The sequence below is a fragment of the Bidens hawaiensis genome, unplaced genomic scaffold (genome assembly GCF_021521415.1).
Source record: "Bidens hawaiensis isolate Kalapana, Puna unplaced genomic scaffold, B.hawaiensis_p1.1 tig00022502_1, whole genome shotgun sequence".
NCBI lineage: Eukaryota > Viridiplantae > Streptophyta > Magnoliopsida > Asterales > Asteraceae > Bidens > Bidens hawaiensis.
Window position 1 is genome coordinate 347,086 of NW_027493501.1, and position 15,462 is coordinate 362,547.

Consider the following 15,462-nt stretch of genomic DNA (forward strand, 5'->3'; position numbering starts at 1 on the left):
TCACTTTCCATAAAAAATGGATCAAATTCTAGATTGAAAATTTTAAATATCTGACTCCCTCTAAACAGGAACTCCTTCTAAATGGGATAATTCTTTTTGAATTTTCTTAGAATTTAAATAGGAGTAAAGATGAAATCAATATTATATATTAAAATAAAATCTTTTTGAAAAGTTGAGTGACTTGATTTTTGTTTTACTAAAGATAAATTTTAAAATCTTTTTGGTGAGTTAAAGTTAACTCATTTTCTCCCTCTAAAATTGTGACATATTTGAAAAATATTTACAGTTTTAAATTAAAAGATAAACAATAAAATTTACTGAAAGGAAATCATGCCCAATGACTCAGCGAGAAACAAAAATCGGGCACGACTGAAGGCTTTTGTAAAGAGATCTGCAAAGTTAAAATCAGTATAGACCCGTTTTATGTCGACAAGCTTGCGATCATAACAATCACGAATAAAATGTATTCGGATGTCAATGTGCTTAGTCTTTGAGTGCTAGACTGGGTTTTTGACAATAGCAACGGCCGCCTCATTATCACATTTGATCGTTGTTCCATAGAAATTCAAATAGTAATCCAGCAGCTGATGCTGGATCCATATCACTTGAGAGCAGCAGCTAGATGCAGCAATGTACTCGGCTTCTGCTGTGGAGGTGGACACAGTGACTTGTTTCTTGCACTGCCATGAGATCAACCGATCTCCCAGGAATTGACATCCACCAGATGTGGACTTTCTGTCCAAGTTGCATCCTCCATAATCATTGTCGGTGTAAGCATGAAGTTCCAAAGGAGAATCTTTTGGATACCAAAGACCCAAACGTGGTCTCCCCTTTAACTATCTGAATATACGCTTGACAGCAATCATGTGGGACTCTCTTGGGTCAAACTGATATCTGGCACACTGAAAAACTGGGAACATGATGTCCGGTCTGCTTGCAGTGAGATACATCAGGGAACCAATCATTGACCTATAAAGGTGCTGATTGACTGGTTTTCCCGATGGATCAGGAGCTAGAACAGGTCGTGTTGCGATTGGTGTCATGAATGATGATGAGTCCTTGAAACCATATTTCTGAACAATGTCTTGAACGTACTTTTCTTGGTGAATCAAAGTCCCGTCCTTCTTCTGCTCAACTTGTAAGCCCAGGAAGAAGGTCATCTCCCCTAAGGAACTCATCTCAAATCGCTGTTGCATAACCTCAGAGAACTCCTTGCACAGATCCTCATTTGTTGACCCGAAGATGATGTCGTCGACATAAACTTGAACCAGAATCAAATCACTGTTGACCTTCTTGACAAAGAAAGTTTGATCGATGATTCCTCTCTTGTAACCATTTTTCACCAAATGATCATCCAGTGTGGCATACCAAGCACGAGGTGCTTGGTGAAGACCATATAGTGCTTTGTCAAGGCGGTAAACGTGATCAGGATGAATTGGATCCTCAAAGCCTGGAGGTTGACTGACATAGATCTCTTCTTTTACTTTCCCGTATAGGAAAGCAATCTTCATATCCATTTGATATACTTTGAAGTTCATGTAGGAGGCGTATGCCAGAAAGATGCGAATTGCTTCTAGTCTGGCCACCGGTGCATACACTTCATCGTAATCAAGACCTTCACGTTGCCAAAAACCTTGTACAACAAGCCGGGCTTTGTTTCTGATGATCACCCCCTTGTCATCCTTTTTATTTCGGAACACCCATTTCGTTCCGATCGGCCTTTTATTTTCTGGTTTCTTAACTAGCCTCCAAACATTTAGCTTCTGAAACTGTAACAGCTCTTCTTGCATAGCCTCTACCCAGGAGTTGTCTTTTAGTGCGACATTGTAGTCCTTGGGTTCTACCTAAGAAATAAAACAAGCAAAAAGACATCTGTTAATGTTACCGGAAGTGCTGCGTGTTTGGATGCCAGCAGATGGATCTCCAATGATGTTCTCAGTCGGATGTCGACGATGAATTGGCAGCTGTTGAATTTGGTCGACATGCTCGACTGGTGTGGCCTCAAGTTGAATGGACAGGCTCTCTATGGGATGCATGATAGTGGTCGCAGGGACAGAAACACTTGGTTGAGGATCAGTTCCATCTTCTTGTGGTTCAACCAAATGTTCTGCAGCAATGGGACCTTTCCATAGGTTGTCATAGAATGGAACAGCAACAGTTGAAACAGAAGTTGTGTTGGTGTTATCAGAAGTTTCATTCGGAAGGGGTTCCACCTGCCCACATGATGCATCAGTCTCCATTGCAGGACCTTGATTGTCTTCTTCTGAGGGAGGTGTGGGGACAGATTCCACCACACTTGGTTCTGCAGGAGGCAGATCTGCTTGATCGACTTGAACATTTTGGTTGTTGTCTGCTGACATGTATGAGTCAGAATCTGAACCAGTCATGTCTTCAACAGCTTGCATTTCAGTGGTGTCGGCAGAGGGCTGCTCATCACCAATCAGGACTTGGTGGTTAGCCATTGGTTGTACATTCAGTATGGGTGCAGCAGCAGCTATGTCAACATATCCAAGATCTTTCAAAACAGCATGCATCAGGATAGACTGATCATTATCTGGTTGAGCAAGCGGAGAAACAACAGGTGAAACCATTGGTACGGCTGGTGTCATATACATTCCACGAAACTGCTTGAACAATCCTTCATAATCAAACATCCAATCCGGACCATTTTGTGCATCAGTAGGGTTTAACTCTTGCCAATCAATGTTGAAGGATTCCAAGATTACTCTTGATTTCTTGTTGTACACACGATAAGAACTCTTGTCAGCAGAATAACCAAAAAAGTAGCACTCATCCGCCTTTTCAGCAAACTTGGAAGTCGTTCCAACATTCATTTGGAGAATGGTACAGGGGCATCCAAACGTTCTGAAGAAGTTTACCCTTGGCTTCGATCCATAGAAGACTTCATAAGGAGTCTTGTTCAGTCTTTTGTTCAGCAGCACACGATTTTGGGTAAAGCAGGCGGCGTTTATGGCTTCTCCCCAGAAATCAATGGTAATTTTGAATATGAGAGCATTGTTCTAGCGGCTTCCACCAAAGTACGGTTTCTTCTCTCAGCCACCCCATTTTGTTCGGGAGTGTAAGGTGCGCTGAGTTGATGAACAATTCCCTTGTTTTGACAGAATTCATTCACCACCTTGTTGCAAAATTATGTGCCGTTGTCACTTCTGATACATTTCACCTTCTTATCAGTTTGATTTTCAACCAACACAATAAACCTGAGCAGAAAATGTGACGTCTCGTCCTTGTGCCCTAACAAAAATGTCCAACTGAAACGCGAAAAGTCATCAGTAATAACCAGACAATAGGCTTTTCGACCTATTGCCATAGGTTGAATTGGACCAAAAAGATCCATGTGCAGCAACTGAAGAGTGGAATTGATGGAATTGACAAGCTTGGGCCTATGAGGGAGTTTGTGCTGTTTGCACTTAGAGCAAGATAAACATTTTTCAGCACAATGAAAGGATTTTACTGGCAAACCCCTCACATGGTCACCTTTAACCAACTTTTTTAAGTTCTTAAAGTTGACGTGACCCAACCGTCGATGCCATAAAGATGAGCCGTTCTCCGAGGCCTTGGACATCAAGCAGGAAGCAGACCACATGGAATAATTGCTTCTCATGTCCAAAATGTAGGCATCGTTGTGCCTCGGAGTACGCATCATAATCCATTCTTCAGGGACTTTAAAACCTGGTTTCAGAATGAGACATTCATTTTCAGTAAATAGGGTTGAAAATTTCTTATCACAGATCTGAGAGACGCTTAGCAGGTTGTGGTTGAGCTGTTCCACCAGATTGACTTCATCAAATGTCAATGTGCCATTCGAGACCTTCCCTTGTTTTGTTATCTCTCCTCCAATATCATCGGCAAAGGAAACGTGACCACCGTTGAATGGTTTGATGTCGAACAACAGCAATTCGTCTCCTATCATGTGTCGGGTGCAACCACTGTCCAAGTACCAAATGCTGTTGACAGGCCGTCCAGGCTGACCCTACACACGAAAAACCAGTCAGTGGAGGGTTTCCCGAGACACTCTTGTCTCGGGAAGGTTAAACACAAAATCACCAAGTTTAATTTTATGGTTTTTGAAAATGTAATCCTTTGGTGAATCAGAATCTGAAGAACAATCCCTCGAGAAACTTGAATTATGATCTCCTCGGTTTTTGAAAAGTTTTCTGGATTGTCTTTGTTTTGGTTTAGGCTTAACCACAAAATCTTCTTGATTAGCCTTTGAGAAAACCTTTGAAGGGCTCTTGGGCTTTTCAGCTTCAAAACCCTTAGCTAACCGCCTTCTTTCTCTTTGGGTTAGCCAAAATGGTTTCTTGGGTTTTTCGGTTCTCCTAGATCTTAAATTTGTCTCATTGGCTGAAGAGTAAGTTTGGTGAGACATTTTCTTGGTATGCGACCAAACTTACTTTTAACATCTCTTTGTTTTTTGTGCCAGTTCTTGCAATGTCTTGCAAGATGAGACGGGTTTCCACAAATGAAGCAACATTTTCTTTGGTTCCATTTATAGACATCTTGCTCGCTGAGATATGAGGGATGAGGTGATGTTGTTTGGTTAACATGTTGGTGACCTCTATCTGAATTATAATTGAAAGCATTTGAATTATGAGATGCAAAATGATTTGATTGCCTAGGTTTCTGTCGAGAGTAATAAAAGGTACTATCACACTGATCATAAAATTGAGAACTATTGTCAGAATTTGTATTTTGAGAAAATGAAGTTTTCTTGGGTGGCACATTTTAACATGAAGTGCTCGGTTTTTCATTTTCAAAGCTAACTTTCTCTTTTATTAAGTTCTCAATTTTATTATCAATTGATGAGCAGCTTTGACCAGTCTGTTCATTAACCTTGACTTTGACAGTTTCATCAAATATAGTTTCACACTCTGAATCAGAAGAGGAACATTCACTTTCATTGCAAACATTTACACAACTATCATCACTTGATGATTCACAAAATACACCATTTGATCTAGACATTAAACTTCCTATCAATGATTCACACACTTTGTTACAAACAGGATTTTTAATAGTTTTTGTTAGACCCACACAGGATTCAAAACGTGGTTCTAACTCTCCCTTTGATTTACAATCCTGGTTAACCATTCCACCACTTACATCACCTGCTACACAAGATATGTTGACGTTAGAATTATCAGATGACGAAATTTGTGCTGTTGATGGAGAGGTGGCTGAAACGAATTTCACTGGTTTTGATATTTTACCAATACCATATGCCATCTCTTCATCAGGAGAAGTATTATAGCTAAAATGGGGTAGGCAAGTGTAATTATCATTCAATGGTGGGGGCACCGCTGAGTAATCATATCCTAGTCCCGTTTTAACTTTAGTACTTCTCTGAGCTTTGATAAGATCATCTAATTGTTCAGATGATGCCTCAAATCTTTTAACTTGTTTTTCTTTTTCCCGTTTATCAGAAAGATCAAGTTTCAACTTTTCAATTTCATCTTTTAATTTATTTACAATGTCATTGTAATAGATGACATTGTGCTCTCCTTGAAAGATTTTAAATTTAAGATTTTCAACATCATCGTGATGTGTTTTAATCTTTTCAACATATATCTTGTCAGCCTTTACATATTCAGCATTTAGTTGACGAAGTTTTGCGTTTTCTTTCAAAACTTCGTCCTGAAGATATCTATAATATGTAACTTTATTTACGCAAGCTTCAGTGCATAGATTTCTTTTTACCTCGTCTGATGGTGACGCATCAAAACTTGCAGCAGTCGATGAGGAAGCTTCATTGTTTGTGATAGCCATACCTGCCATGTTAAGTGGATTCTGCAGCTCTTGGAATTGATCATCCCAATCCACACCAACTTGGACCTCCGATTGGGAGACAAGGGCTTTTGAGTTTGAGCTTGAGTTGCACTTGTGTGGATGACCTCCAATTCTCTGTGATGAGCTGCTTGGTTTCTGCATCTCATGCCTTTTTCCTGCAGCCTTGCCATTCTCCTCTTCTGTCACCTCAGTCACACGAATATCATTGGCAGGTTTTGAAGGATTCGTGCATTCTCGGGAAAAGTGACCCATCTCACCACAGTTGTAGCAACGCAGCTTTGACTTGTCAAACCTGATCCTTTTCCTGTCTGAATCATTAAAGCTATCCTTCCCGTACGTTTTCATGAAGTTAGTAGCCCTTTGCACCGCCATTGCCATCTGATATTTGATATCCATCTTCTCAAGATCTTTCTGATTGATATCCCTTAAGTCTCCAGCTTCAAACTGAGGTGGCAATAGATTTCCTTTCATCAACTCTTCATGGCTTGAAATAAAAGAATGAACTATTGCGATGTTTGAGTCATTTAGCATAGGTAATTGTAAGGCCCCGAACCCGGTAGCCCTACTTTAACGTCGGATTTACTCATAAACACAGTCCTTCAAATCAGAGTTTATTAAAACTTTTCGCGGAACATAAAACATCAATCATTTGTTACAAAGCATTAAATCTTTTCTTTGATACCATAACACAAAACTTTATATTAAAAACATTTTTACTTCTTTCTTCAGATGCCAGCCGTTCAATCCATGCCATGCGTCATCCTCTCGCTAGCTCTGTAATCGGCTCACCTGCGTGCATACTAAAAGTCAGCTACGCTGAGTGAGTTCTAGTTAATCAGGCAACATACAATCCATTCCCATATATTACTTCCCGTATCCGAAGACACATATTACTACCTTAACCTTGTATAAATATCCATAGGAGGATCGTCACGTAATATCTATTAAAAGAACCATTACCATTACCCTACCATATATAATTTCCATAGGAGGAACACTATACTATCCATAGAAGGAACACTTTACTATCCATAAAAGGAACACTATACCTTCCATAAAAGGAACACTTTACCTTCCATAAAAGGAACACTATACCTTCCATAAAAGGAACACTATACCTTCCATAAAAGGAACACTATACCTTCCATAAAAGGAACACTATACATTCCATAAAAGGAACTCTATACTTTCCATAAAAGGAACAATATACCTTCCATAAAAGGAACTCTATACTTTATTATTTAATATCCACGTAAGGAGCTAGTCACTTCCCTCGACGATACGTGCAATATCCGAAGATCGTTCACGTACCGGCAAGCAATCATTCATCTATTTCACATTATCCATATAAGGCATACACATAAAATTTATATCCTTTCGTTCATACTTTCTTACTTTCTTTAGTATTATCTTACTCTCATATCTTATGTTATAAAGAGCATTACGCCCTACATTCCTCGAGTATTATTAGGGCTCGGTACCCTCTTTCCTCGAGTATTATTAGGGCTCGGTACCCTCTTTCCTCGAGTATTATTAGGGCTCGGTACCCTCTTTCCTCGAGTATTATTAGGGCTCGGTACCCTCTTTCCTCGAGTATTATTAGGGCTCGGTACCCTCTTTCCTCGAGTATTATTAGGGCTCGGTACCCTCTTTCCTCGAGTATTATTAGGGCTCGGTACCCTTCTTCCTCGAATATTAGTAGGGTTCGGTTCCCTAGTTCTCGAATATTAGTAGGGTTCGATTCCCTCTTCGTTACCATACAACCATACATCATACCTCGAGTATTATTAGGGCTCGGTACCCTTTTCGTAACCATACAACCATACATTATCATTTCTTTCTTCTATTATCTCTATCATGATCATACACATAAACATACATAACATACTTACCTTATACATAGCGTTACAACCTGACAGTATGTGCAATATCCGAAGATCGTTCACGTACCATCAAGCAATCATTCATACATTTCACATTATCCACATAAGGCATACACTTATCTCTTAGGATAAGTGTATTAACAAACATGTTGAGTATGCACACAGCCCCGAAAACATAACACATAAATGAGGCTAGAAACTCACCTGAACACGGTTACGTTCTCCGTTGATCGTAATCCCTTTCTTCAGTTGTGCACGGCTGACTGTATAACAAGTATACGTATCAATTAACTATCACTTCTCATAATGTATTTCTATCTGTATATGACCCATAACGAACGGGGGTCCGGGGGCAGCGCCCCTGGCAGCGGGGTCTAGGGGCGGCAGCCCCTAGCAGGGTCCAAGGGGCAGAGCCCCTGGCTGGGGTCGAGCTGCCAGGTCAGCTTGGAAAAATTTTATTTACATTAACTGTCTTAACACATTTTCCATTAGGTTTTTAATTTATTTTCTAAACGAACTTCACTTCAGGCGAAGTTAAACCTTAGGCGAACTTGGCTTCAGGCGAAGTTAAACCTTAGGCGAACTTGGCTTCAGGCGAAGTTATCCTTAGGCGAACTTGGCTTCAGGCGAAGTTAAACCTTAGGCGAACTTGGCTTCAGGCGAAGTTAAACCTTAGGCGAACTTGGCCGTAAGCGAAGTTATCCTTAGGCGAAGTTACACTTGAAGGCGAAGTTACGCTTGAAGGCGAAGTTCATCAGGCGAACTTATTCTTGCAGGCGAAGTTATCGCGCTGCAGATCTGTTTGCCCATAAATCCTTCGTTTCTTAGCCAAATAACTCGATTTTGGTACCCACGGAATCGTATGATCGGCGCCTACAAATCCCAACCATCAAATCGGCCTAAAATCGACGTTTTAGGGGTCCGATTTGGGCAGTTTGGGTTTCGGGTCCGGTTAACCCATCCAATCCTAACCATTTTCAGTAATATTAGCTTTGTTGGATTTGTTCTTACCTTACCAACTCAGATCTATCAACAAAATCTCGGGTCTCGGCTTCGAATCTTGATCGGTTAGAATGTGTGTGTATGGAATATGTGAGAAATGGTGGTTAAGGGTATTTATATTAGGGATCATGGGCTTAAGCCCATGGACTCTCCTTCCTTCGTTCATAACCCAAGTCCATAACCCATATCCATTACCCAACACTAGCCCGACCCATACCAACTCCTACTCTATTATTTATTTCCTGATAACCCGAGTAAACTTTCCCTCTATTATTAAGTAATATAATTAATATTATCTTGAAATTTCGGGATGTTACAGTAATGCTTCACAAAAACTTGAAGGCTTGCTTGGTTGAGGTTTTGAAGATGATGAAATCCCTTGAGCTTTTAGGGCTTGGGCAACTGCACTATCGACCACCTTTTGGAACGAGCTTGTATTTAAAGAATCTGATTGATTTGTTGTTGAGATGAATGCTATTGGTTGTGAAGGAACACATGAGGAGTACTTGGGAGTGGTCACGGGATACACGTTAGGTTGAGCTTTGCTTATAAAAGCAGTTTGCATCGAGGTGGCAGTACTCACTCTAGCTTGATTCAGTGAACTGAGATGATTGTTCATTCTCATCTGCTCATCCATTTCAAATGACTTGATAGTGGATATCAAGTCAGTGTTTGTCATCATGTTTAGATTGGTAGTTCTCTTGATCGTGACAGTATTGGTACTCCAGTTGTATGGTAAAGAGTTCATCAACTTGTGGTTAACCTCGGCATTTGCAATGTTGACATTTGCAGCCCTAATTCTTACCATCAACTTCTCAAATCTTTTTACCAACTCCAAAACAGCTTCTCCTTGACGATAATTAAACATGTTGAACTCTTCTTTTAACAGGGCCTTTTTGTTTTCTCTGATTTCTGCATTGCCCTCAACCTTTTCAACAAGTGCTTCCCACAGACCCTTGGCACTTGTGTGTTCACGAAGAGTTTCAGAGATTTCGTTTGAAAGACAAACAATCAGTATGAGATAGGCCTTCTTATCTTGAGCTAACAGGTCCCTGTCTACTTGATCATAGTTTTCTGGAGCCTTAAGTTGTTCCCCAGCATCAGTGCGATTCACTGGAACATGAGGACCTTGTTCAAAGCATCTCAACAAGTCAGTCTCAGTTAAAGAGATATAATTCATAAATCTCCATTTGAAATCTGCAAAGTTATCGCCTAGGGTCATATAATTTGGAGGCTTTGTGGGGGTTCCTACTTGGTTTTCCAACAGCAAATAACCCTTCAATAGATCTGAATCAGTGCTAGCCATGGTCTAAGTAGTTACAAGCCTTCAACAGAGCTTAATCTTCAAAACAGTTAACTTTTTCGCACAAAAGAGCTTCAAGCGAAGTGAAACAGCTTCAAGCGAAGCGAAATAGTCTTGTGCGAAGCGAAAGAATCCAAGCGAAGCGAAAGGATCCTAAGCGAAGCGAAAAATAGTGAACAGTAAAGCGAAGCGAAAAAGAACCAGGTGAAGCGAAAAAGTTTTTAAGCTTCCAAAGGCAATCTGTCTCGGGATCTGTTCCACCCACTTTTGTCAGTACAAGTACAAGGTTTGGTACAATGCTTGAGCGAAGCGAAACTCAAACTAACAACCTTGAAACCTGTAAACACCACTTTTAACACTTAAAACTTTCACCAAGAACACTTTCTAAGACATTTTATGAAGTTTTTGCCAATTCCTTTTGTATTTTTGATATTTTTCTTGTTTTTGTTGTTTTTGAAGATTTTCTTGTCAAGAACACTTGAACACTTATTCTCTTCTTTTCAAGATCAAAACCCAAGGTTGTGATCCAAAAACCCTCAACTAGTGAGCCGAAGCTCTGATACCAATTGTAGGTCCCATAGTGGGTGGATCTAACAACGTGTCTTGGATCAACCAAACTTAGTGCTAGCGAAAATCACACTAAGTCACCTAAGAGGTCTCGGATCTTAAATTTGTTATTTGCGGGTGAAAGAGAAAGAGAAAGAGTTTTGAGGAATTGCCAAAAGTCTTAGTTTCTCATGTCATGCACCCTATTTATAGGGATGCATGCATGAGAAGCATATTTCATATACACTAAGGCCCAATGGGCTTCTTTACAATGGACCGTGGCCCAACTACGTACAAAATGACCTATCGGCCCAAATACATAACCGAATCAATACAAAAGACTAAATATACAAAACGGGGCCTAACAGACCCTTAAGAGTGTGGATTGTAATGTCCCATATCAATTGGGGAGGACAACAAAACCTTCTTTATAAGGAGGTGGATACCTTCCATATGCTAGCACATTTTAAATTCGTGAGGCAGCAATGGTTCGTCCTGGTAAAGAAGGTAATATCTTAGTGTGGTTATGCTGGCTGTTATCATATTGTAATATCCCATATCGATTGGGAAGAGAACAAAACCTTCTTTATAAGAATGTGTCTAACTTCCCTATCGTTATTCGTTATGAATCCTTGAATCGATGGTAGTTCGTCCCGCAAAGTGGACAATATCATGGTGTGGTTAGGCTCGGCTTTTACAAACGGTATCAGAGCAAGGGTGGACAAGTGATGCCAGCCTCAAGGACGCTGGACTCCTTAATGGGTGTATTGTAATTTCTCATATCGGTTGATGGGGAGAATGAAACCTTCTTTATAAGAAGCTGGATACCTTCCCTATCATTACGTGTTTTATATTCGTGAGGCAATGGTAGTTCATCCTAGCAAAGCAGGCAAGATCATGGTGCGGTTACGCAGGGCTATTACATATAGGCATTCTGAAACCCATACCCGATTAGTAGAGCCCATCCCAAATGCATCGGGTATTAATCGGGTAATTACCCGTCGGTCCTCGGGTAAACCCACGAGTTTGGGGTATACCCGACAGAAAACACGTCGGGGTCAATGGGTTTTGACAATTTGTAACTAGTCAATCACATCGGGAAAGTAACTATTAATCGGTCGCAAACAATGAAAGCCATATAATGTTGCCAGTAACTAATCAATTACAACAAATAATTGTTATAAACATGTTTTGACGTATAAGTAATGCTCCAAGTTTCATATGACACATTTATTTCCACCAAAGGGAACCCATACCTGGTAAATAGATCCTATCTCAAACCCGTTGAGTATTAATCAGGTAAATATTTGTCGTGTATCGGTTAAACCTGTGGGTTTCGGGTTTACCCGACCAAAAACACGTCAGCCATCTATCAGATTTTGACAATTTATAACTAGTTGGTAACTGTTAATCAGTTACAAACAATGATTGCCATAAAATGTTGCCAATAACTAATCATTTACAACAAATAGTTGTTACAAACTACTTTTGACGTATAAATAATGCTTCAAGTTTCATATGATACTGGTTAATCGGGCTTATTACAAAGCCCAAACTCTTCTCGAACCGGTAAAAAATTTCAAAAGTAATCGCAAACCCGTACCATTTAGGTATGTGATGGGTATTGCACGTCCCAAATGTTTCTGGTTGTTGGTTTTCCCATCAAATTCGAGTTTCATTGCCATCCCTACCTACCTTGCGTTATACTATATTATTCTATTATAATATAATATCACATTATGGTATATTAAATTATACTGTAATATATCATATCAAAATAAATTATAAACCATACCATAACACTATATTGTATCATAATATATTACAACATATTATCAAATTGTATCGAATTATATCATTTTACATTATTGATTTATTTATTACATGACATCAACTACTTTATATTATTGTTAAATTAAATTAATTATTTATATTATTTATTACATTACATTAACTACTTTAATCGGTCATGGCAAGAATTATGTTCAGACTAATTAATTAATATTTTGTAGTTACTACCGGAACCGGTAATGGCATTTGTTTAACACAGATACTGTATCGGTATTCAATTTTGTAGTTTTGCTTTTGATATGAACTCGCTACTTTATGTCTGTAAGATTTAAGGAGGCCTTTGATGCGATGTGCGGGTAGTATGAAAAGTTAGTTTTTCAAAAGGTTTGTTTCACACAATGTCGAGTTTTAAATATATGTTATTGGTTAAAAATTATTTCTTATCGGTAACCTCGTCGGTGTAATAAACATGTGTAATAGTGTGCATTAGGGATGAGCAAATTCGGTACCGGTTCCAAACGGTACCGGTACCGAAATCGGTACCGATTAGGTACCATCGGTACCAAAGTTTTGAGTTTCAGGATCGGTACGGTAACGGTATTTCCCAAATTTTTACCTTCAATACCGGTACCAGGATTTGGCGATTTTCGGGATTGGTATTTGATACAACAATATTACACATATTTGATAGGGCTGGAGGTAGCATGTCGAAAGTGTGCGCCGTCTTTTCATAAACTGATTTTTTAATAGTTGCATAGAATACAACAATATTACACATATTTAATACACACTATTATATATATGCAATATAAGACTAATACGCACATCAAATACACATTAGTACGTATGTGTAATACAACATTAATGCGCATGTGCACTACATCGACTTTTATTTTATTATTATTTTTTTACATATAATACAACACTACTACACATATACAATACACAAATATTGAATATATACAATTAAACACTATTGAACTTAAAAATACATAGCAATACACATGTGTGATACAACGATTTCGCACAGTAATACATATGTGCATTACGGGAGTGGTTTTTTTTTTAATTTTTTATTTTTTGAGTTAATGGTAAGAAAATATAAGAATAATGACAAAAGCAGAAATTTGAAAATATTTTTTTATTTTTAATTAAAAATAATTTTTTAGAAGTTTTAAGTTTTCTTTCTAAAGATGAGTTTTCTCTAGATCATCTTCCTATATATCTACCTATTCTAATAAAGTAAAATAACTGTGGACACGTGTCAGTTTGTGGTTAAACCTCATAACTTTTTTCCCTCCAAAGTATTAACTATGTCATAGATCAATAATTATTCAGTTTTCTTTTACACTCCGTTTATATTATATCTATAACATGATTAAATTATTCACTTTTCTTTAAACTCTATTTTATTATATATACTATATATTTTTTTATAAAAATAAATATTCTTATAAATTATAAATATATGCTTTAAATATATCTATTTATTTTTTCAGTTAATTTACTAAACTATATATATGTTAAAATGTAATAATATATACCATTCACTTTCATATATAATAAAGTTTATCATAGTCAGTTTTTTTATCAATGATTGTTTCAGGTTTTTTATGAAACTAAAATTTGATGGTTATGGATCAAAAGTTGGTAAAAGATTTGTGTTACAAGTTAACTACATTTTGCTCAAAATTTGTTACGGGTCAAAAATGGGTAATATGATCAGTATTTTTAAAAGTTTGAGAATGCAAGAAGACTCATTATCAAATTTGTTACAGGTCCAATGTTTTGACTTGAAAATGTCAAACAAATGAAAGTTCAAATTTTAAACGTGATATAGATTTCGATTTATTTTCAATGCCATTTTTGGAAATAATTAAAAGGTTCGGGATTTGGCTATTTGACTATTTTTCCCACAACTATTAAAATTTAAGACAATATGACGAACACTTTCGACATGCTACCTCCAGGCCTATCAATGCTTCTAACTTTTATCAAATTTGAAACATTTGTGTCAGCATTGACTTTTCCTTTAATGGTGATTAAAATATAGTGTGTGAAACATATCATACAAAATTATGCTCAAGTGAAGCAAAACATTCACAAAATTGAACAGGTTAACGTGTTATTTTTATGTGCTGTCATTATGGCCCCCCCCCCCAAATTATAAAAATCCTTTTATGGTGTAGCTCAGAACTATTATTTCATGAAAAAGTCTTTTTGAAATTGGTTCATAACCAAAATTCTTTCAATTATATATATATAACACCGAGAATCAAATTTCCAATAGATAGACCGTTCTCAGATATGTTTTTGCACTTGTGCTATTATTATTATATTAAGTTCATTTTCTATTTTGAAAAAAAAAACATTTTCTGATATAAATAAAATCAATTTATATACACATAGTATAGATATAAGCATAAATATAATCATTTTTTCGTATACAGTATGTACTTATTTGCTTTATTTATAACTTTATTATTTGGATTATCTTGTATGTTGCACGGGCTCTAAAGCTAGTATATATATATATATATATAGTGTAACCAAACTTGCTAGATAAGAATCATAATACACTTCTAAGTGCTAATATTTAGGATTCCAAACAGATGTTTGGACTCCAATCCACCAACTTGTGGCTTAGTCAGAAATTAGCCACCAACACACTTGACTCCACGTGCAACATTCAAAATTAGGATTGTAATGGTCCTCAAAAGTGTGTTTATAACCCAATTCTCCAATCGTAAAGGTCAATAGCACTTAGGTGTGTTAACTTAAGAAATATATTAACGATGTATCTAAAATTTGATGAGTAACCATGAACATAACCGAGACAACATTTATCGTCACATATGCTTTAAGACAAGAAGGACCGTAGGAGAAACATCATCATACGTGTATTCTGTGTTTAAAGATCTTGGCAATAATGTTGATTTGTTGCATGAGTAGTTTTCGTTCCAAAAATAGCATAAAAGATCTTGGCAATGCTTTATATCAAACCGTTAGGACTAAAATTCATCAAACTCGAGCCAATAAGACATTGGATTCTAAATGATTTTTAAGCAGCCAACATATCAAACCTTTATGAGTAAACAGATGAGCATAAATATATACAAAAGAAATTGG